This window comes from Schistocerca piceifrons, chromosome 2 (assembly GCF_021461385.2).
Source record: "Schistocerca piceifrons isolate TAMUIC-IGC-003096 chromosome 2, iqSchPice1.1, whole genome shotgun sequence".
NCBI lineage: Eukaryota > Metazoa > Arthropoda > Insecta > Orthoptera > Acrididae > Schistocerca > Schistocerca piceifrons.
Genome location: NC_060139.1, coordinates 124,034,354 through 124,058,029, shown reverse-complemented (window position 1 = coordinate 124,058,029; position 23,676 = coordinate 124,034,354).

Here is a 23,676-nt window from a genome sequence, read left to right as displayed (position 1 = left end):
GTTTTATTTTTAGTCATAGTGTGTGACAGAAAGATTGTAGTCATTCCAGAAAAAATTAGTAAGTAACTTTGTAGCAGATAGATTCAATCAATCTCGGCTTATACAAAACTAGATCGTATTTGTGGGGATAAAACACATTTGACGTATTTTAATTTCATTCCTACAGCTGGCAAACCTAATCTGTTTATTTTTGTTTATTGAAATAGTAGCACCTAAGCTCATTGTTTATAACTAAGAAAATTGAATTATGTAATTTAGCTCACCACATACGTAGATTCCCAACCTAGGACTAACAAACCTGGAACTACAAACTTCACGGTTTTATGAGCTGGCTATGAGTGCGAAAGGTATCAGCAATTACATTTCAGAAAAACGACAACAGTGTACACAAAGTGTAACCACACTCTCTCTAAGCGAAATATCTTCCAACAACACACGTGGAAACAATTCGAGAATAAACAATCTCAGCACATTTTCCCCCTAAAGATGTGTCGAACATGTTTTGAAGAAAACCTAATGAAAGTGTTTATATTTCTCGTACAAACTGTTAAATTTATCGATTAAAATGAAGCCTATAACTTACCGTCGATGACGGCGGTAAGTCCAAGAGTTAACTTACTTGTTGCCAACTTTATTACAGAAACTGTAAAAACGCTAGAGAATGTGAAATTCGAAATGTGGTTGATGAACTGCACCGTAGATTCGATGAGGGTCACTATCTAACGGGTCCTTCGTTGATATCCATCCAGACGTGTTTTCTACCGAAAGGCACAACTGCAAGAGTGAACATTTCGACCAGTGAAGAATAACTTATCACCTAATAAAGTTTACTTAAAGCTACAGACGTTGAACAAAAATGTGGAAACACCGAAAACGGAACACACTACCTCGCCTAAAGCGGTGTAGGAGACCCCTCTGCATTTAAAATATCTTCCAGTCATGGACCAATGCAGGTCGTGTACAAATTTTAAAAGCATCCTACAACATTTGCATGCAGAACAGTGGCAACTTTAGGTAACCAAGATGGAGGCCGGATAGCGATCACACATCCATCTCTCCGAAACACACCACACATGCTCAGTAATACTGAGAGGAAGATGCGACAGTACATCCTCGTGCTCACAAAACCAATCCTGGATTATGGGAGCGATGTAAACAGGGCTGCGTCGTCTTGGAACATAACTTCACCATTGGGGAACAAACAATATACCATGGGGTGGACCTGGTCAGCCGAAAGTACCACATGAGCCTTGGCAGTAATGAGACCTTGCGGCATAGCCATGGGCCCATGGAATACCACGGTATATCTGTCCATAGCATAACCGACGCCCACCCATGTTTCTCACTTGGGACACTAACTCGGCCAGAAGTTTCAAACGGTATGAAATAAGACTAATCCGATCAAATTACTATCTTCCATAGGTCCATAGCCCAGGTTTCATTACTCTGGTATCACGTTTTCCTGTTACGGGCATTTGCATCACTGATGTATGACTGGAATTCCAGTTCGCAGTGCAATTCGCTGCTTATGGACCTCCCTTCGTGTAGTTTTGATGCTGGCAGGGTTCGCGAGTGGGACATTCAATTTTCCAGTGACTTTTGCAGCTATTGTCCTCTTATTTTTCCTGACAATCCTCTTCAAAGGCCGCCTGTCACTTTCACTCAACATACGCTTTTGTCGGCATTGTGTCTCAGCAGATGATGTTTTCCCGCCTTTCGTGTATGCGGTACGGAGGAAATACACCGTATGAGCACTAACAGTTGCACATGTTCGAATGCACTTAGTTCCGACATAACGCACTCATAACTACACAGAACACTGCTCTGACCCCAAATGACAATTACAATGTATTGAGGACACTGCACAGGCGGCGTTCATAATCATATGTAACAGCGCAACTTGCAGCTATTCCAGTGACTCAAATACTAATGGGTGATTCAAAAGACCGTTTCTTTCTGTTATACTATCTGTAACAAATACGGTTGCAGTATGCGAGCTTCGTTTTTATTTATACTTTCCATCCCACTTACTTTAGTGACGTCCTCACAGTTATTCCAAACGAGCCATATACGACACACGATAGCAATGATCTTTTTGCTCTATGCACCTCGTTTTGCTTTCTGGTCTCTAGCGTCCGCCAGTGGTTCCTTGTTTACAGTGTCGCTTATTTGTCAGTATCTCTCTTCATACTCATTTCTTCTTCCCGTGTGAAAGAAAATCATTAGTACAGCTGTAACATACAGTTTGAAGAGCATCGCAGTTTTTATTTCATTCCTAACTGAACCCATAATTTACATCACCTTCCATTAAATAGTTTTCCGTCATTTTTACGTACAGGTGCTTCCCATTTCACTTTACCTTTCTGTTTCAACACCACCAAATTGTGATACTCTGAGAAGAAAACCCTACATGCTGCCACATACATCCGGTTTGCCGCATAACACAGACTACGTGTGTGTGTGTTTTCTTAATGCATGAATTCTATACAAAAACTGCTAGTAGCCCCTAATGAGTAGGAAAGTTTCTCTTTTTCATTAACACTTGCGTAATAACCTGATTGACACTGAAAAATCAAATCCTAAACTTCCTTCTTTTGATATATCGGTAACAACACTTACTATCTGAACGATTTCCTTCGATGGAACGTAACAGAGATCCATTTTGTATCTGAGAAAACACGAGAACTCGTTTCAGTGTGCCATCGCTCTCTTTCGAATCTAATAGCCTGCACGCGTCTGCTTTTCTGAAGCCCACCGCTTCCAGTATCGATTTAAAGGAAGCCTGCAAACGTCTGAATCTGATTTGCCCTCTGTAATTGCATAGTCGCGCTTCTATAGCCGGGCTTCTTCTGCCTGATATAACAAAATGTTGGATGACATCCCTAGTTACTAAGAACTGGCACAAGATGCTGTCCTACTTCAGTGTGCCAGCAATATTTATTCTTTGAACATGATGATTATTCAGCTTAGGCCATCAGCGGAAGATGTGCAAGAAGTAGTTCAGTCTTCTCGCCATTTATACTTACAAATTAAATGCTTGCTGCAGAAAGGCAATTAGGTTTAAATTTATTAATTTCCGATTTTTGACAGTTATGTTTCTTAGTGGACCAATACATCGTTTCCCGCAAAAGGTAAACGACTTTGCGCGATAACACAGATCTGGCAACGCCGTCAGTTTTCCGGTTACTAAAAAAAATGGTTCAAATGGCTCTGAGCACTATGCGACTTAACTTCTGAGGTCATCAGCCGCCTAGAACTTAGAACTAATTAAACCTAACTAACCTAGGGACATCACACACATCCATGCCCGAGGCAGGATTCGAACCTGCGACCGTAGCGGTCACGCGGTTCCAGACTGAAGCGCCTTTAACCGCACGGCCACACCGGCCGGCCCGGTTACTAAAGACAGGGAACTAGCCTGGGACATGCGCGTGGGGGATGACGTTGTTGAAGCCACAAAACATTCCTCAAAAAACGATAAAAAGTTTTCCATCGTTCAAATGAAGGTGGATTCTTCTATCCACTACAGTTCCTGGTGGTCTACATTGTATAAAGAGGCTGCCTGCGCGATTATTCTTACGGTAAAGTCGTTCCTAGACGTCTAACAAGGATGGTCTATTTCGAAGTAGTATGAGATAAACTTTTCAACTGAAAATCAGCACAGTGTTAAGCGCTGCTTGCCGCTGTGGCTGAGCGGTTCTAGGCGCTTCAGACTGGAACCACGCGACCGCTACGGTCGCAGGTTCGAATCCTGCCTAGGGCATGGATGTGTGTGATGTCCTTAGGTTAGTTAGGTTTAAGTAATTCTAAGTCTATGGGACTGATGACCTCAGATGTTAAGTCCCAATAGTGCTCAGAGCCATTTGAACCAATTTTTAAGCGTTGCTTCAATGTTGATGACTTGACGATACACATTTTTAGGCTGAGAAAAGTTGTACAGCCTTTGAAACTGCATTCAAAAAAAGCGTACATGTCTGCACCTCCTACAAATAACAACAAAATATATGAAGTCAAGAAACCTTTGGTTAATTTCTTCAAGACATGATGCAGTTTTAGAATTCTGACACATCTTGGCTGACAACAACAGCATCTCGTGATATAGATGAAGACAACTGAATAAAACAACTATGCAAAACTTGAAATATTATTCACAACTAAGTAAGAAACAATGTTTATTACAAGAAAAGACGTTCTTATATTCAATTCTATTTTACAAAAAGTAAATGAATCCTAAAATTAATTTGTAAATTCACTGTATTGCAGAAAGGGAATGTGTCTAACACTAACAAAGTCGTCCCCCTCTTTCCCCTTACTTTGTACTTGACTTTCACGTGTATATACTAAGCAAGTATGCCTACATCAAGAAACCAGAAATACTTGTCAGGAGATAAACTGCATTAAATCTGTTTGATTCAGTTTTTTGTCTCTACTGTTAGATCGGGAAATGTGGAGTTGCTGCCTTTCTGCAACAAACGGATCAAAAATTCTATGTATTTCGTTTCTGATTGTACTGAAAGTACAGAAGCATACAGACAGCTACTTTCCCTCGCTCAGTTTTCGAACGGAGCAGGACAGAAGATCGATAATATTGGTAAGATATATCCTCCGCCATGCACTGTACAATCGCTTGTGGGGTATGGCTATAGATGTAAACACAGTTAACATATCTTTATTATGCTTTACCGGTTTCGACAAATTAATTTGTCATCTTCAGAAGCCTACAAATTAGGTATGTTATAAATGTTTAGACGTTGGCTATAATTTATAAGAGTAAGAAGTATGTTAGAGAAATTTACTTAGTATTGGTTTAGCAGATGTCAGTATCTTCTTCATATAAACGTAATGTTATCATATGTCCATTAAAGCACATATTGTACGTGATTACTGCAAACACACATTGCCGGCCGGGGTGGCCGAGCGGTTCTAGGCGCTACAGTCTGGAACCGCGCGACCGCTACGGTCGCAGGTTCGAATCCTGCCTCGGGCATGGATGTGTGTGACGTCCATAGGTTAGTTAGGTTCAAGTAGTTCTAAGTTCTAGGGGACTGATGACCTCAGAAGTCCCATAGTGCTCAGAGCCATTTAAACCAAACACAGATTGACAATGTACAGTAACTCTCATCTATGCGTACGTCAAGCTGCTGTGCTAGCTGCAAGGTACATATATAAAAGTATGTAAAAATATAACCAAGGTATATAAAGTAGGTGTATATAATATATTTGAAGAAAACATGGTACATAGTTCTAGTTTGTAAAAGTACTGGGTTAATTGTCACTTTTTATGAGAGATAATACGCAGTCAAAATAATGTCTGTTTTTTTAATTCTCTAGCTTTTCTAAACTATTAGAAATAAAAAGTGAAATTAAAGTACTGTGCAGTCACTTGCCGCCAATTACGCCCGCCTAGAACAGAACGACCAAGAGCAGCCGTTTGCGCCCCATTGTGAGCCCTCGGTACGCCCGCCAAACATTATAACGATCACAAAAATACATTAATTGTCTACCGTGCGAAATAAAAATCACAAATACGACATAGAAGTTAAAGAAGCGCCATTTTTTGCCGATTCCCCTCACGCTATACACAATGTCCTGTGTCTAATGGTTTATACAGAATTAATTAAAACATGAAATTTGCACACAGGTACTCTATATTAATGAAAAGAAATTATTGTTGATTGATTATAAAAAGACTCATAATTTCAGTAACTTTACGCAGCAGACAGCTCGCCAGAATACGTGTTACGTCACGCTCAGCAGAGTTCAAGTCAGCATAAAGGTGAAAGTTGTGTGGTACCCCATATTAACGTTCACTTACAGATGTCTCGATACTTTTGATCATATAGCGTACACTGATGAGCCAAAACATTACGACAATGTGCTTAATGGCATGGTTTTCCTGTCCGCCTTTGGAACGAAATACATCACTGGTTCTGCTTATATGGGATCCGACATTTACATCAGGTGAATTGAACGCCGAGACATCAACGATAGTTCATTATAATGCTCCTGAAACCTCTGTAGCATGGTTCTGGCTCTGAGACACGGGCACGTATACTGCTGAAAGATGACATCGCCGTCGGGGAACACATTAAGCATGAAAGGATGCAGGTGATTCGCAGCTCTCAGCGTTTCTTCGAATACTATCACAGGCCCTATCCAAGAGCAGAAGAATGTGTGCCATAGCATAATACCGCTCCCACCAGCCTGCGTCCGTGGCGCGTAGAAGGTTTCGAGCCGCCGTTCACCTAGATGACGGCCTTTGTGATGACGGCCATCGACCTTGTGCAGCAAAAATGTGATCCACCCGAAGAGCCGACATGTTTCCATTGATCAACGGTGGAAAGCCTATGGTCCCGTGCACTCTGCAATCATAATTGACGGTGTCGTTGGTTCAACATGTGAACACTTAGGGTTGGTCAGCTGCAGAGCTCCATTTTCAACAATGTGCAATGAACGGCGTACTCCGAAATACTTGGGCATGCACCGGCATGGTGATCTTTCGTGAGAGAGGCCACTGACCACCATCTATCCTACCTCACAAAGCTAAAAGCCTGCGAATCCCACGTTCTTTGAAGAGTCGTGGACGTCCAACCATTTAACGCCTATGTGTAGTTTCGCTGTCCTTCTACGTCTTTCCGTAGATGCTCACAATAGTAGCACGCGAACATTTGACCATCTTTGACGTTTTCGAGATACTCGTTCGCAGGCTGTGCGTAATAGTAATCTCTCCTTTGTCAACGTCTCTTATGACAATGGATTTCCCCAATTCCTGCCCATGTCTTTGTTACGATGATCCCCTATCCGTGTCTGCTCCGTTTACATACTTTGGTTATTGCATCACGTGCGTGCAACGCCACCAGGTGGCATCCAACGTCGCGATGGGCAGCGGTCATAATTTTTTGGCTCGTCAGTATGTGTAGAGAAGGAAGAAAACGGTCACTATATTTCATAGTGAGAGCTTGATTTCTTTGTGGTGATATTGTGCTCCGCAGTCTTAAGACTGGATCCATTGAGCTCTCCACGTTAGCCATGATCTGCAACCGTCCTCAACTCTCCATAATTACTGCAGTCTACATCCGCTTGAACCTGCTTTCTGGTATTCAGGCCTGGGTCCCCAACGGCAGTTTTTATTCCTCGCTCTTCGTTACGTTACTAAATTAGCAATTTCTCCAACTACATCTACATGATTACTCTGCAGTTAAATTAGGTGCCTGGCAGAGGGTTCACCAAACTGCCTTCAACTTATTTCTCTGCAGTTCTACTTTCGAACAGCTCGCACGAAGAACGAACACACAAATGTTTCCGTGCGAGCCCTGAGTTCTCACATTTCATTATGATGATCATTTCTCCCAATGTAGACGGGAGTCAACAAAATATTTTCGAACTCTGAGGAGGAAGGTAGTGACTGAAATTTCATGAGAACATCCCGCTGCAACGGAAAAAAAGCTTTTTTTTAACGATTGCAACCTCAACTCGGGCATCATATCCGTAGCAGTCCCTCCTCTATTTCACGATAACACAAAACCAGCTGTCCTTCTTTGCAGTTTCTCGATGTCCTCCGTCAACCCTAACTGATGCCGAACCCACACTGCACAGCAATACTCCAGAAGAGGATGGACAAGTGTAATGTAAGAAGTCTCTTTAGTAGAGCTGTTGCATTTTTAAGTGTTCTGCCAATATCGCTGCTTTCACCACAACGTTATCTATATGGTCGTTACAGTTTAAGTCATTCCTAATTGTAATCCCTATGTATTTAGTTGAATTGACAGCCCCTAGATTTTTGTGCTTTATCGTGTAATCCAAATTTAGCAGTTTGCTTTTCGAACCCATGTGCAATACTTCGTAATTTTCATTATTTAGAGCCGATTTCCACTTTTCGCACCGTACAGATTTGCAGTTCATTCTGATCATCTGATGACTTTATAAGACGGTAAATGACAGCATCATCTGCAAACCATGTAAGTGCGTTGCTCAGATTGTCTCCTAAATCATTTATGTGTACCAGAAACAGCAGTGGGCCTGTAACACTGCCTTTGTGAACGCCAGATATTACATCTATTTTATTAGATGACTTTTCGTCAATTACAACAAATTGTGGCCTTTTTGAAAGAAAACCAAGAATCTAGTCATACAAATGAGGCGATACTCCACAGGCACGCAATTTGATTAGAAGTTGATTGTGATGAACGGTGTCAGAAGCCTTCTGGAAATCTAAAGGTATGAAATCAATTTGAAATCCCCTGTGGATAGCTCTCGTTATTTCGTGAGAATAAAAAGCTAGGTATGTTTCACAAAACGTTATACTCTGAATCCGTGTTGGCTGTTTCTGAATGCTTCAAGATGTCTTACAAACCGATCCCTTCTTTAAACCAGACAATTGCAAACATTTCTGTTTTTCGCAGTTCGGTTCTGTATCTCCTCATTTGTTGTTGGAACTACCTACACTGAAGCACCAAAGAAACTGGCATAGGCATGCGTATTCAAATACAGAGATATGTACACAGGCAGAATACGACGCTGCGGTCGGCAACGCCTCTATAAGACAACAAGAAGTGTCTCGCGCAGTCTTTAGATGGGTTACTGAGGCTATAATGGCAGGTTATCAAGATGTGAGTGCATTTGAACGTGGTATTATAGTCGGCGCACCTCCGAGGTAGCGCATTTTCCCTTACCACTACTTCAGGAGTGTACCGTGAATATCAGGAATCCGGTAAAATATCAAATCTCCAACATCGCTGCGGCGGAAAAAGGGCCTGCAAGAACGGGACCAACAACGAGATTCGTTCAGTGTGACAGAAGTGCAACCGTTCCACAAATTGCTGTAGATTTTAGTGCTGGGCCATCAACAAGTGTCAGCGTGCGAACCATTCAACAAAACATCGTCGATATAGGCTTTTGGAGCCGAAGGCCCACTCGTGTACCCTTGAAGACTGCACGACACAGAGCTTTACGCGTCGCCTGGGACCATCAAAACAAACATTGGACTGTTGATGACTGGAAACTTGTGGCCTGGTCAGACGTGTATTATTTCAAATTGTATCGTCAGATGGACGTGTACGGGCATGGAGACAACTACATGAATCCATGGATCTCCTGCATATCAGCAGGGGACTGTCCAAGCTGGTGGAGGCTCTGTAATGGTTCAAATGGCTCTGAGCACTATAGGACTTAACAGCTGTGGTCATCAGTCCCCTAGAACTTAGAACTACTTAAACCTAACTAACCTAAGGACGTCACACACATCCATGCTCGAAGCAGGTTTCGAACCTGCGACCGTAGAGGCTCTGTAATGGTGTGGGCCGTGTGCAGTTGGAGTGCTTTAGGACACCTGATACGTCTAGATATGACTCTGACACGTGACACATACGTAAGCTTCCTGTCTGATTACCTGCATTCTTGCAACGTGCTGTTCAGAAGAGATCTCCACCCCTCCCCCCTGTACTCTCACGGATTCATGGACAGGCCTGCAGGATTCATGGTGTCAGTTCCCTCCAGAACTACTGCAGACAGTCGAGTCCATGCCACGTCGTGTTGCGGCACTTCTGCGTGCTACACAATATTAGGCAGGTGTATCACTTTCTTTGGCTCTTCAGTGTATGTAATCTGCAGCATTCTTCCGTAGCACGACAAGCTTGTATTCTCTTCTTTTTTGAACTATATATCGTCCACGTTCCAGTTCTGTACAAAACTACACTCCAGAAAAACATGTTCATAATAAACGTAACATTTAATTTTAAATCCGATCTTCAATAACTCTTCTTTTTCATAAATCCTTTTCTTTTTATTGGCGGTTGAATTTTATATTCTCTCTACTTAGTCCATCATCAGTTATTTTATTGCCCAAATAGAAAACCTCATCTATTACTCTGAATGTCTCATTTGCTAATCTAATTCCCTGCATTAATTTGGGCTAAATACATTATCTACTACTACCACGACTTCTAATGTCTGATTTCGTTATCTGATTCCCATCATTAATTCGGCTACATTCCATTTTTCTCGTTTCAGTTTTGTTGATTTTCATACGATAACTTCTTTTCAAGATGCTATCTACTCCATTCAAGTGCTTCTCCAAGGTTTTCGCCGTCTCTCATAGAATTAAAGTGTCATCAACAAGCCTTGGAGATTTATTTTCTTCTCCTTGAACTTGAGTTCTCTTTCCAAATTTTTCTTACTTTTCTTCACAGTTTTCTCGATGTACAGATTAAGTAACATGTGTGACAGGCTACAAACCTGTCTCACTCCCTTCTCAAATACCACTTCCTTTTCATTTCTATACTCAAAACTGCAGTGTTGTTTATGAACAAGTTGTGTATAATCTTGCGCTCGTGTATTTTATTCTTGCCACCCTCGGAATTTTACGACGTGTGTTCCAGTCAAACTTGTCAAAAGCTTTCTCTAACTGTACATATGCTATAGAGGCCAGTTTGCCCTTCTTAATGTATGAGTAATAGTATCAGCATTACATCACGTATTGATGTGTTTTCTAGAATCCAAACTTATTTTTTACGATTCGGCCTCTACCAATTTTTCCAGTTTTTTTAAAAAATAATTCTTGTCTGTATTCTGCAATCATGAGTATTTAAACTGATGGTTTGCTAATTTATCGCCAGTCGACACATGCTTTTTGTAATTGAAATTATTAGATTCTTCACACTGAAGATACTTCGCCTGTATAATATATCTCCCATACCAGGTGGAATAATTTTGTCCTGGTATTTTCTCCCAAGGATCTCAGTACTAGTGAGGGTATATAGGCTACTCCAGTTGCCTCGTTTCGAATTCGATCTTTCAGTGCTCTGTGAAATTATTGTCTTAGTCACTACTCCGACTTCATCTTGATTTGCTTCCCTTTCAATATGGCCGTCAAGCTCATTTCCCATGTATAGCTCTTCTATACAGGGTTATTCATCTGCCCCCTGCTGCTGGGTTTTAGGCAGCCCGCAACGCCTTCAAATATCCTGTGCAAGATTTTTATATTTTTTCGCTCACTACGTGCAAACTGTTAGTCCTACAGAAAGCCGAACGAGACCTTTTTGAAAATTCGAAGGCTACTGCCTCTAGTGAAAACACGTACCAGTGCCAAATATAACTACATTAAATTTTGTACGAAACGACCCTTTTCATTTTTCTGTAGGACTAATGGTTTGTGCACAGCAAGCGAGAGACTACGGAAACGTTGCATGTGGTATTTGAAGGAACTGTGGGTTGAATAAAATCCAGCTGTAGGGATAGTTGAATCATCGTGTATATTCCTCCAACTTTTCAACTTTATCTTCATTGCTTACTACTTGCTTGCCATTTAAGCTCTTGTTCATACATCTGAGTTCCTTTATCTCCAAAGAGCTCTTTAATTTTAGTGTAGTTGCAATCTGTTGTACTCATAGTCATGCATGCGTCTACAGCATTTTATTGTCCGCTAGCCGTATCTGCTTTACCATTTTGCGCTTTCAATCCATCTCAGGTTTACACGTCTATATTCCGTTTTTGTATGCCTCATATCTACCACTCTTGTCTCTTCTTCTTTTGTCAATTAAATTCAGTATCTCTGTGGTATACAAGGATTTTCTCTGGGCTTGTCTTTTTACCTACTTGCTCCTATGCTGCCTTTACTATTTCATCTCTAAATTATACCCATTCGGCTTCTGTTATATCCATTTCCCCTATCTCAGTCAAACGTTGCCTAATGTTCCTTCAGAACTCTCAATAGTCTCTTGTTTCTTCAGAGTACTCTGGTCACATCTTCTTAATTGCTATCTTACTCCAGTTTCTTCTGCTTTCATCTGCAGTTCATAACCAACCAGTTCAGCCCGGAGACGCAGTAGGAAATGTGAATGATAAAGCCGCACGCACAATAGTGTTTCGTTTTCTGTTTTTTTTTTTTTTTTGGGGGGGGGGGGTTCTAGATACTGGGTTCCTATTTGAGCTAGGAACAAGGGGATAAGGTTTTTGGTTTAGCCTGCGCCAGCGGCCATTTGTAAAGCCATTTGAACATTTGGCTTACTGCAGCTATGTTACAGTATGTTAACCAAGGTTAAAACGACGAATCAGAGCTGGCGCCCAGGAAAATTGCGCAAATCAATTAACTTTTTATGGAAAAGATTTTAGTTGCTCTGAAATTAATGCTCAGTTAATGGCGCCATTTGTATGTTCGGTAACTCCGGACTGGAGGGAGACTGACGATACAAATTTGATCCACCGGTATATCCGACCTTCAGCCAACATAGGTTTTAACCGGTTGAAAAAGGAAAATACGTTTTTATGGGAGGTTTTTGAAGCGAAGTAGTTACATACTATAAACCTGTACGAATCGGTTACCGGCCGGAATGGCCGTGAGGTTCTAGGCGCTACAGCCTGGAACCGCGTGACCGCTATGGTCGCAGGTTCGAATCCTGCTTCGGGCATGGATGTGTGTGATGTCCTTAGGTTAGTTAGGTTTAAGTAGTTATCAGTTCTAGGGGACTGATGACCTCAGATGTTAAGTCCCATAGTGCTCAGAGCCATTTGTCCTGAGCAGAGGTATGGATGTAAAAGAAGGGAACTGGCTTTCTGACTTATGTGTCAGCTTCAAAGACATTTAAATGAAAATGTCTTGACACATTAAACCTTTTTGTGAAGTTAACCCTACTTCCCCAGCGCAGTGAAATCCCTTAGCTGCAAGGTGTTGCCACACCTGCAGCTTGCGGTTCATAGGCTGATCCTGTGCCAAAAATCCAGAATATTCGCCAGCCACAGTAAAAACGTATAGTATCGTATGGTGGAAGAGTGTACATGTAACAGCTAAGAAAGCTTTCCTTCGAGGAGAAGGGGAGTGAAGGGAGGTGGGAGGGGGGAAATCGCGAATATATCAAGATTTTTTATTTAAATGTCTTTGAAGCTGCCAGATACACTATGTGATCAAAAGCATGCGGAAAACTGGCTGAAAAATAACCTAAAGTTCGTGGCGCCCTCCATCGGTAATTCTGGAATTCAGTATGGTGTTGGCCTACCCTTAGCCTTGATGACAGCTTCCACTCTCGCAGGCATACGTTCAGTAAGGTGCTGGAAGGTGTCTTGGGAAAAGGCACCCCATTTTTCACGGCGTGCTGGACTGAGGAGAGGTATCGATGCCGGTCGGTGAGGCCTGGCACGAAGTCGGCGTTCCAAAACATCCCAAAGGTGTTCTATAAGATTCAGGTCAGGACTCTGTGCAGGTCAGTCCATTAGAGGGATGTTATTGTCGTGTAACCACTCCGCCACAGGCTGTGCATTATGAACAGGTGCTCGATTGTGTTGAAAGACGCAATCCCCATCGCCGAATTGCTCTTCAACAGTGGGAAGCAAGAAAGTGGCTAAAACGTCAATGATAATTCCACACAAAACAACAAGGGGTGCAAGGCCCCTCCATGAAAAACGAACCATACCATCACACCACCGCCTCCGAATTTTACTGTTGGCACTTCACACGCTGGCGGATGACATTCACCGGGTATTCATCATACCCACACCCTGCCATCGGATCGCCACATTATGTACTGCGATTCGTCACTGCACACAAAGTTTTTCCACATCGTCCAATGTTTACGCTTCTTACACCAATGCCAGGCGTCGTTTGGCATTTACCGTCGTGACGTGTGGCTTATGAGCAGCCACTCGACCATGAAATCCAACTTTTCTCACCTCCCGCCTAACTCTCATATTACTTGCAGTGGATCCTGATACAGTCTGTAATTCCTATGTGATGGTCTGGATAGATGTCTGCCTATTACACATTACGATGCTCTTCAATAGTCGGCGGTCCCAATCAGTCAACAGGCGAGGTCGGCCTGTACGCTTTCGTGCTGTACTAGTCCCTTCACGCTTCCACTTCACTATCACATCGGAAATAGTGGACCTAGGGATGTTTCGGAGTGTGGAAATCTCGCGTACAGACGTATGACACAAGTGACACCCAATCACCTCACCGCGTTCGAAGTCCGTGAGTTCCGCGGGGCGCCGCATTCTGCTGTCACGATGTCTAATGACTACTGAGGTCGCCTGTATGGAGTGCCTGGCAGTAGGTGGCAGCACAATGCACCTAATACGAAAAACGTATGTTTTTGGGGGAGTCCGTATGCTTTTGATTATGGTTCAAATGACTCTGAGCACTATGGGACTTTACTTCTGAGGTCATCAGTCCCCTAGAACTTAGAACTATTAAACCTAACTAACCTAAGGACATTACACACATCCATGCCCGAGGCAGGATTCGAACCTGCGACCGTAGCGGTCGCGCGGTTCCAGACCATAGCGCCTAGAGCCGCTCGGCCACCCCGGCCGGCCTTTTGACTATATAGTGTAAGCAGAAAAGCTAGTTTTCGTCCTGTACATGCCTAACTCTGTGCAGGATATACTCACCTTCCTTGTGCAACGATAGGACCACTTTTCATTCGGGTAAATTGTGGCCAGAGTGCCCATCTGCCCCTGGAAATTGAGCATATCTTCGGGAGTACCCCTCGTGTAACGCGCATTTGTTTCATTTGAGCGTTGCTTCCACACTAGCTGAGTTGCTAAGCGGCAGAAGCGGCGGTCACGCCCGATGGCGGGTATTCCCGGCTTGCGCGCTATTTCTGCTACCGCCGCCCACACGACAGCAAGTGGGCCAGGGGCTGCCGGCCGCTGTCCGCCGGTTCCGCTTATGTTGGCGGCGGCGGCGGCGGAGGCGGCTGCTCCAGCATAGTGGGTGGCCGTCTGAAGGCTGGGCAGAGAGGGCACACCTGCCTGCCTGTCCATCGCCTGGCAAGACGCGTCGGGCCCATAACACAGCTGCTGCTCTCAATCCACTCTTCTCCTACACTTGTTATTGCCCAATACCGTATTCACTCTATAGCGTGGCGAGGATTCCACTCTGCTTTCTGTCTGCAGTGATTACCGCGCCTGTGGCTGGGTCCTGAGTTTATATTTGTTTAAGCTGACAGGAAAAAATACACTACTGGCCATTAAAATTGCTACACCAAGAAGAAATGCAGATGATCACCAGATATTCATTGGACAATATATATTATACTAGAACTGACATGTGATTACATTCTCACGCAATTTGGGTGCATAGATCCTGAGAAATCAGTACCCAGAACAACCACCTCTGGCCGTAATAACCGCCTTGGTGCGCCTGGACATTGAGTCAAACAGAGCTTGGATGGCGTGTACAGATACAGTTGCCCATGTAGTTTCAACACGATACCACACTTCATCAAGACCAGTGACTGGCGTATTGCGACGAGCCAGTTGCTCGGCCACCATTGACCAGACGTTTTCAATTGGTGAGAGATCTGGAGAATGTGCTGGCCAGGGCAGCACTCGAACATTTTCTGTATCGAGAAAGGCCCGTACAGGACCTGCAACATTCGGTCGTGCATTATCCTGCTGAAATGTAGCGTTTGGCAGGGATCGAATGGAGGGTAAAGTCACGGGTCGTAACACATCTCAAATGTAACGTCCATTGTTCAAAGTGCCGTCAATGCGAACAAGAGATGCCCGACACGTGTAACCAATGGCACGCCATACCATCACGCCGGGTGAAACGCCAGTATGGCGATGACGATTACACGCTTCCAATGTGCGTTCACCGCGATGTCGCCAAACACGGATGCGACCATCATGATGCTGTAAACAGAACCTGGATTCATCCGAAATAATGACGTTTTGCGATTAGTGCACCGAGTTTCGTCGTTGAGTACACCATCGCAGACACTCCTGTCTGTGATGCAGCGTCAAGGGTAACTGCAGCCACGGTCTCCGAGCTGCAGTCCATGCTGCTGCAAACGTCGTCGAACTGTTCGTGCAGATGGTTGTCTTTCAAACGTCCCCATCTGTTGACTCAGGGATCGAGACGTGGCTGCAGGCTCCATTACAGCCATGCGGATAAGATGCCTGTCGTCTCGACTGCTAGTGATACGAGGCCGTTGGGATCCAGCACGGCGTTCCGTATTACTCTCCTGAACCCACCGATTCCATTTTCTGCTAACAGTCATTGGATCTCGACCAACGCGAGCAGCAATGTCGCGATACGATAAACCGCAACCGTGGTAGGCTACAATCCGACCTTTATCAAAGTCGGAAACGTGATAGTAAGCATTTCCTCCTTACACGAGGCATCGAAACAACGTTTCACCAGGCAACGCCTGTCAACTGCTGTTTGTGTATGAGAACTCGGTTGGAAACTTTCCTCATGTCAGCACGTTGTAGGTGTCGCCACCGGCGCCAACCTTGTGTGAATGCTCTGAAAAGCTAATCATTTGCATATCACAGCATCATCTTCCTGTCAGTTAAATTTCGCGTCTGTAGCACGTCATCTACGTGGTGTAGAAGTTTTAATGGCCAGTAGGGTACTATTCACCCTTCGATCGACGGTATTGGTGTCAAGAAACACTGATTTGGAGTACAGGTGGGAAAAATGGAGCTCTGAAAACTGATACCCGGATTTTAGTTCTGAATAACTGGTGTTTTTCTGCATTCGTTTAGCCACGCGGTGTAGCCGTGTGGTCTAGGGCCTCTTGGCACGGTTCGCGCGGCTGCTCCGTCGGAGGGTCGAGTCCTCCCTTGGGCATGGGTGTGTGTGTTGTCCTTAGCGTAAGTTAGTTTAAGTTAGATTAAGTAGTGTGTAAGCCTAGGGACCGATGACCTCTGTAGTTTGATACCATAGAACTTACCACAAATTTCCAGTATCAGTATTTGTTTGTAACAGGTCTTTCTTTACTTTTTCTAATAATCGAGTAAAAAAAGTGAAATATCATTTAACCGTAACAATAGTGCTAAAACGTTTACATTTTAAATAAATCCTTAGCTTAAGAAAATAGTATTTTTTATTCGTGGAATTTGCATTGGTTTGATATATGGGAAAAGCGATCACCACTATTTTAATAACTATGCCGACAGAACGAGCAACAAACACATGGCATAAGCAGACAATAAGTGCCTTGTTTCCGTGTGTTGTGGCTTAAGGTAAGAGGATGGAAATTACGGTAACAATAATAAATTAAGAATTTAACAACAGTTCATTCATAGTATGCAATAAACGTAGAAAGTAGCTGATATTCTGCCTGTGTCTACATAAAATGCCTTTACCTTCTGGTAGGTCTCGGAAACGGGCAAATTAACACGAAAAACAGAGTTATTTAGCCTCAGTTTTCACCCTTTAGCACTCACTATCCGTAACGCTCAACTAGTGTTGTGATCCCCAGTTACATGATTTTTGAGCATAGTTTCAAAAAACTAGAATCAGTAGGCGAATACTGGAAATTTTTTTAGTTCTACACCACTTATTTTTTTTGAGAAAAGCAGCGAACGGTGGACAGATTAAGTTTACTTTTATTTGCTTATTCAAATTAATATGCTTATTCTGTGTATCTTGAAGCCAAGAGAGTCAAAATTTTTCACTCATTGTTCGATTTCTATATTCATCGCAGGAAGTAACAGCAATAGTGAAGTGTTGGCAGAAGAGCCAACACTGTGTTGCTAGAGGAGGCCGAAATGCACGCTTTTAATTACACGCTGACTGGCGCGAGGTCTGGAACAGTTAAGGGAATTAATACTAGCAAATAAAGTACGTAGTTGATATAATACTTAACTTTAATCCACAATTGGTGTACATCGCTCTTGACGGTACATGTTATAATCTCAATATCAAATGCTATGGCGCCTTGCTAGGTCGTAGCAAATGACGTAGCTGAAGGCTATGCTAACTATCGTCCCGGCAAATGAGAGCGTAGTTGTCAGTGATCCATCTCTGGCTAAGTCGGCTGTACAACTGGGCGAGTGCTAGAACGTCTCACTAGACCTGCCGTGTGGTGGCGCTCGGTCTGCAATCACTGACAGTGGCGACACGCGGGTCCGGCGTATACCAATGGACCGCGGCCGATTTAAAGGTTACCACCTAGCAAGTGTGGTGTCTGGCGGTGACACCACAAATAGAAAACCGACAATGTGTTATTTCAGAAACCCGATATTTTGAGCGGTTTTGACAGTCAGGTTAAACTGACGTCGAAAAACTGATGTAACCGAAAACTGGTTGTTTCATGGTTGTTTCAGCGATAATCGCCATCCCTAGTATACAACAAGCTACACTTATCTTTGAAATTCACTGATATGTCATCAAATTCCACATACTCGGTGGCCGGCACAACAACCTCATCCACAATTTTTTTTTTAGAATTAGTTCATAAACGTCAGGAACCCCATTTACACTGAAGAGCAGACTACAAAACTTATTTTCTCAAAATGTCAAAGCAGTGTGAAATTAAGGATGAGAAGAGCATCATGGTCGCTTTGGGTCGCTGCAGATGGCACAGAACTAGTACCACGTGGTCACGTGACACTCCACTGCTGGTGTGTCAAAGCCGTGAAGTGCGACGTAGCCGCCGGTCGGTTGTGCGGAATCACAGTCGTAATGTCAATCGATGTGCACACGTGGGATTCATCTCTGTAATCGTGTTCCAAAAAATCGTGGTAGCGCACCACATAAATTAAAAATTTGGTGTGTTAGAAGCTGTTCTGTGTTTCAGTGATAGAAAACAAAACAAAAAATTCAGTGTACAGGAGGGACTGTCTCGTTGCAAGGTAATAACAGCCCAGTACACAGGTCTGCACGAACTCAGACACCCAGAGCACATCGACTGTCCCGATAAACCACCAGATCTTAGAGCAGTAGAAAATATCTGAGACTGTCTGAGCAGTGGATGAAACTTGGCAATCAGCGTCCTCAGACACAGATAACTCTAGGGGAACGGGTCGTCAGTGAGTGGGTTCACCTCCATCTGCTGCATGCCTGAAGAAACTTGTGGATTGTCTTCCTCGCTGAACTGAGGCCGTCATCCGGACGAAGTGCAGTGTTTCACGGTATTAGTGCCATTTCTTCTATTGGTGACTGATTTTTTGCATGGCGAGCTTACCACTTGCTTCCGCGTCAACACATTATTTGACGGGTCATCATTCATCTACTTTGGCACATAACTGACGGTTCTGGTCTCACGAGACAGAAAGAAAGCTTCTAGAGCAATGTACAGGGTGATTCAAAAAGAATACCACAACTTTAGGAACTTAAAACTCTGCAACGACAAAAGGCAGAGCTAAGCACTATCTGTCGGCGAATTAAGGGAGCTATAAAGTTTCATTTAGTTGTACATTTGTTCGCCATTTCAGCCAATAATGTTTTTGGTCCCTTTTTCTTCGAAGGTGCTACTGTAACTGGACTACAGTACCTGGAGATGTTAGAGAATTGGCTGTTCCCTCAGCTCGAACAAGAAGCACAACAATTTATATTTCAGCAGGATGGAGCGCCACCACATTGGCACTTATCTGTCCGTAACTACCTGAACGTCAACTACCCGAGGCGATGGATCGGCCGCCAGGCAGCCCGTGACAGAGCACTTCATCACTGGCCTCCAAGAAGCCCTGATCTTACCCCTTGCGATTTTTTCTTATGGGGGTATGTTAAGGATATGGTGTTTCGGCCACCTCTCCCAGCCACCATTGATGATTTGAAACGAGAAATAACAGCAGCTATCCAAACTGTTACGCCTGATATGCTACAGACAGTGTGGAACGAGTTGGAGTATCGGGTTGATATTGCTCGTGTGTCTGGAGGGGGCCATATTGAACATCTCTGAACTTGTTTTTTAGTGAAAAAAACCCTTTTTAAATACTCTTTGTAATGATGTACAACAGAAGGTTATATTATGTTTCTTTCATTAAATACACATTTTTAAAGTTGTGGTATTCTTTTTGAATCACCCTGTATATCATATTCCTCGCGACACTCATCGATGTTACGCTTTTCGAATTGATGCCCCCTTTCAGCCCACATTTTGTCGCATTTTGTTAGACAGTGTATGAAGGATCACGCTGCCGCAAGTTAGCGAGCAAGCAACGTCAGTAGAGTAGTCCACACCAAAACGACAGAGGATTTGAGAACGAAGTCGAGTCGTGCTGAAGAGTTCATAAGGAAAGCTGTGAATCACGTGTCAAGCTGTCTCCCCGCGCCACGTGAAAACGCTCGTGGACGAGGAACGCGTGAAGTCACAGCGAGGAATTCCGCGTCCCACTGCAATGCGGAGGGTGAAATGGAGAATCTGGCAGATCAGATTCTTGCCTCTTGGGGAGGAACGTGGCCAATGAAGTGCGACATCGTACTATGTAAAAGCAAAACATGCGTACCGTCATATTTTATTGACTTAAGCTACTTATTTGGTGGGCATTTGGTTTATCACATTTATGATATGAATCCAAGGTATTTCAGAGCATCAGAGAATTGAGGATATCTCGAAAACGCTTTACGATTTGGTATAATAAAGTGACGGGAAAGTTCATAATGACTTTCTGTATTTAGGTTTCCTACTTTTATAACTTCGGTGCGACGAAAGTACGCCGTTTCAATGCTACGGCACAACGATGATCTATTAAAAGTGCATCGTTTTCATATAACGTGTCATCGTTAGATACAAAATAATGACTTTGTAGTTATAGTCTTTACTTAGTATATAGCGAAATCGAGAGGGCTTACCAACGCGCAGAAGTGGTAGCCGAGTCGGTAGCGGCGTGGGCTTTAAAGTGAAAGAAACGGGTTCGATTCTAACTCTTACCGATTTTTTCCACATTTTTCTAAAAGATTTATTAATTTAACAGGAGTATTATCACAAAAGTCGATGTTATTTGTTATAAATAATGTATTTGCGGCATATATGGTCGCAAAGGCCAGCGACTTGAATGTTTCCGGAGTGGCCAGAACCCTTAACGAAACTGCCACTCTGTCAAGAAAAGCACACAAGCTACACACTGGTTCCTTAAGAAACTCTGTGTAAAATATATATACCTATCACGTAGTTTTATGGATTGCCTCGTATATCATCTCGGTAAATATCTATCTCAATGATGGTGAGCAGCTTCGAGAAAGTCCCCTCTTCCACTGAAATGAAATTATGAAACGAATTTCGATCTTGAAATCTGTGTGGCGAAGTACGTTACTTCAAAGTCAATGCAGCATCTAGAATACGGATTTTATGTATGTGCATCTTCGCGATTTCCTCCGCTCTTCTTCGACTAAAGCTAACAGAGTTAAAGCAGAATTTTAGACACGTCCATTTTTGCAAAGCGGCTGTGTGGTTTTTTGCCCCAATCGCCGCTGGAGAACGTCGAGAGCGCAAATCACGTTTAATCAGCTCGTACCGTGTGCAGAAGGCGCAGGTGCGATGTCGCGTCAGCGGCGCTAGCTGCCTCGCCCGTGTAGGACGGCTTTAGCATTGGCGCAAAGCGCATAACTTGGATTATTTGTATTTTCCGCCTAAATGTTCAATCTTTCAGGTAGTTCACTTACACAGTACAGGGCAAACTTTCAGGCAGTTCACTTACGCAGCACAGGACAATTTTCAGGTAGTTCAGTTACACAGTACTGGACAAACTTTCAGGTAGTTCACTTACACAGTATAGGACAAACTTCCAGGTAGTTCATGTAAGCAGTATAAAAAAAACTTTTAGGCGATTCACTTATGTAGTACAGGACAAACTTTCAGGCAGTTCACTTACACAGTACAGGACAAACTTTCAGGTAGTTTACTTATGCAGTACAGGACTAATTTTCAGGTAGTTCACTTACGCAGTACTGGACAAACTTTCAGGTAATTCACTTACACACCACAGGACAAATTTTCAGGTAGTTCACTTACACAGTACAGGACAAACTTTCATTCAGTTCACTTACAAAGTATAGAACAAACTTTCAGCCACTTCCTATCTTTCACACCAGCAACATATTCGTGATACGAGTCGATATTTTGTCTTATTCAGATTATGTTGAAGTTGAAACTAGCCATGGAAAGCGTTTTTAAAGACAGTCTGGGACTAGTTTTTCGAGAGGCAATACGCGTCTGTCGAGAATGTTACATTATTTAGCGTAAAAGTTAACTATCAATTAAAAGTATCTCAGGGACGTTTATGTGCGGTTACTATATGTCAGCATACTAGTGTGGTGACAGTTTTTGCACATTATTATCATTCTGGATAAGTTGATTATTAGATTCCGCAATCTTTGATGCAACTGTTTTCCACCGATTGCATGCTTCATTCAGGAAAACAAATGGCAGTTGGAAAATACGAGATTCATGCTACAGGATGGATGAAGGAGAACACTTCAATGATGTTTCGTGAGCTCCTCCAAGGTGTGCGGACTTGTGTGAGGCCTAGCGTTGTCATGGAGAAGGAGAAGTTCATTCACTTTTTGTGGCGACGAAGTAGCTAAAGTCTTTCCTTCAATGCTGTGAGAGGAGCACAGTACACTTCCGAATTGGTCGTTGCACCGTGAGAGAGGACGTCAAACAGAATAACCTCTTCTCTGTCTCAGAAGACCGTCACCACGAATTCACCAACTGCGGATGCAGTATTGAACTTTTTCTTCAGAAGAGAGGTGATGTCGCACCACTCCATGGATTGCCGCTTTGTTTCCGGTTCGAAGTGATGAATCGAAGTTTTATCTCCTGTGACAACGTTCGACGAAAAGTTGTTACGATGAGCCTCGTGACGCGCAAGCCATTCCCCACATGTGGTCCTTCCATGCTCTTTGAGGTCGTCTGTTAGACGGCAAGGAACCAAGCGGGCACTCGTTTTTGCGTACCCCAAGTGGTGAACGAGTGTGATAGCACTACCAGCAGAGACGTCCCGTCGTGCTGCCAGGTGTTTGATTGTGATCTGTCAATCACTTCGAATGAGAGTGTCCGCACGTTCCAACAATGCAGTAGGAGTCACACCTGCGTGCGGACGGCCAGCACACGGCACATCGGGCAGGTTTCCGTGACCTTGTTACGACGATGACAGACGCCTCACCAAAGACTCACCGTGCTTGTATTCACTGCCAGGTCTCCCTAGACATTCTGCAAGCGCCTCTGAATATCTGCGATGGTCTGGTTCTCCGCCAAAAGAAACTGAAAGACAGCTGTCTACATGCAACACAGCTCCATTACAGACGCCGTTTTGTAGTCTACGTATAGCACCGTCATGAATAGAAATTTCATGGAACAATAGGGGCTGGAGAGGAAATATCCCACCATGTCCCACAACAACCGCATTCTTCCAACCGAAACAGGCCGGGAAAAAATATTTGGCATTACTTATTGAACATCCCTAAAATATGATATTCTCCAAGATAATGATTGATGTTACGTGTGGGGCATTTACGCCTCGTTTCATCATTGAGTGCATCAAGACTCACGCTGCTGTAAACTACAGCGCAAGCAATAGCAGCAGAATACACCAGCACAGGCCGGCCGAAGTGGCCGTGCGGTTCTAGGCGCTGCAGTCTGGAACCGCGAGACCGCTACGGCCGCAGGTTCGAATCCTGCCTCGGGCATGGATGTGTGTGATGTCCTTAGGTTAGTTAGGTTTAAGTAGTTCTCAGTTCTAGGGGACTTATGACCTCCAGAAGTTGAGTCCCATAGTGCTCAGAGCCATTTGAACCATTTTTGTGAAGACCAGCACACAGACAACAGATGGGCAGAGATCGTGAGAACGAAGCCGAACCACGCATAGAAAGCTGTGATTCACCCGTTAGCATTGGCCCCAAGAGGGTAACTTGTATTATTTATATTTACTGTTTAAATTTTTGTGCTGAGTCCCAATTATGGTGATTCTCACTGACGGCTTTCTAACTATGATTTCATTAACTCTAATGTC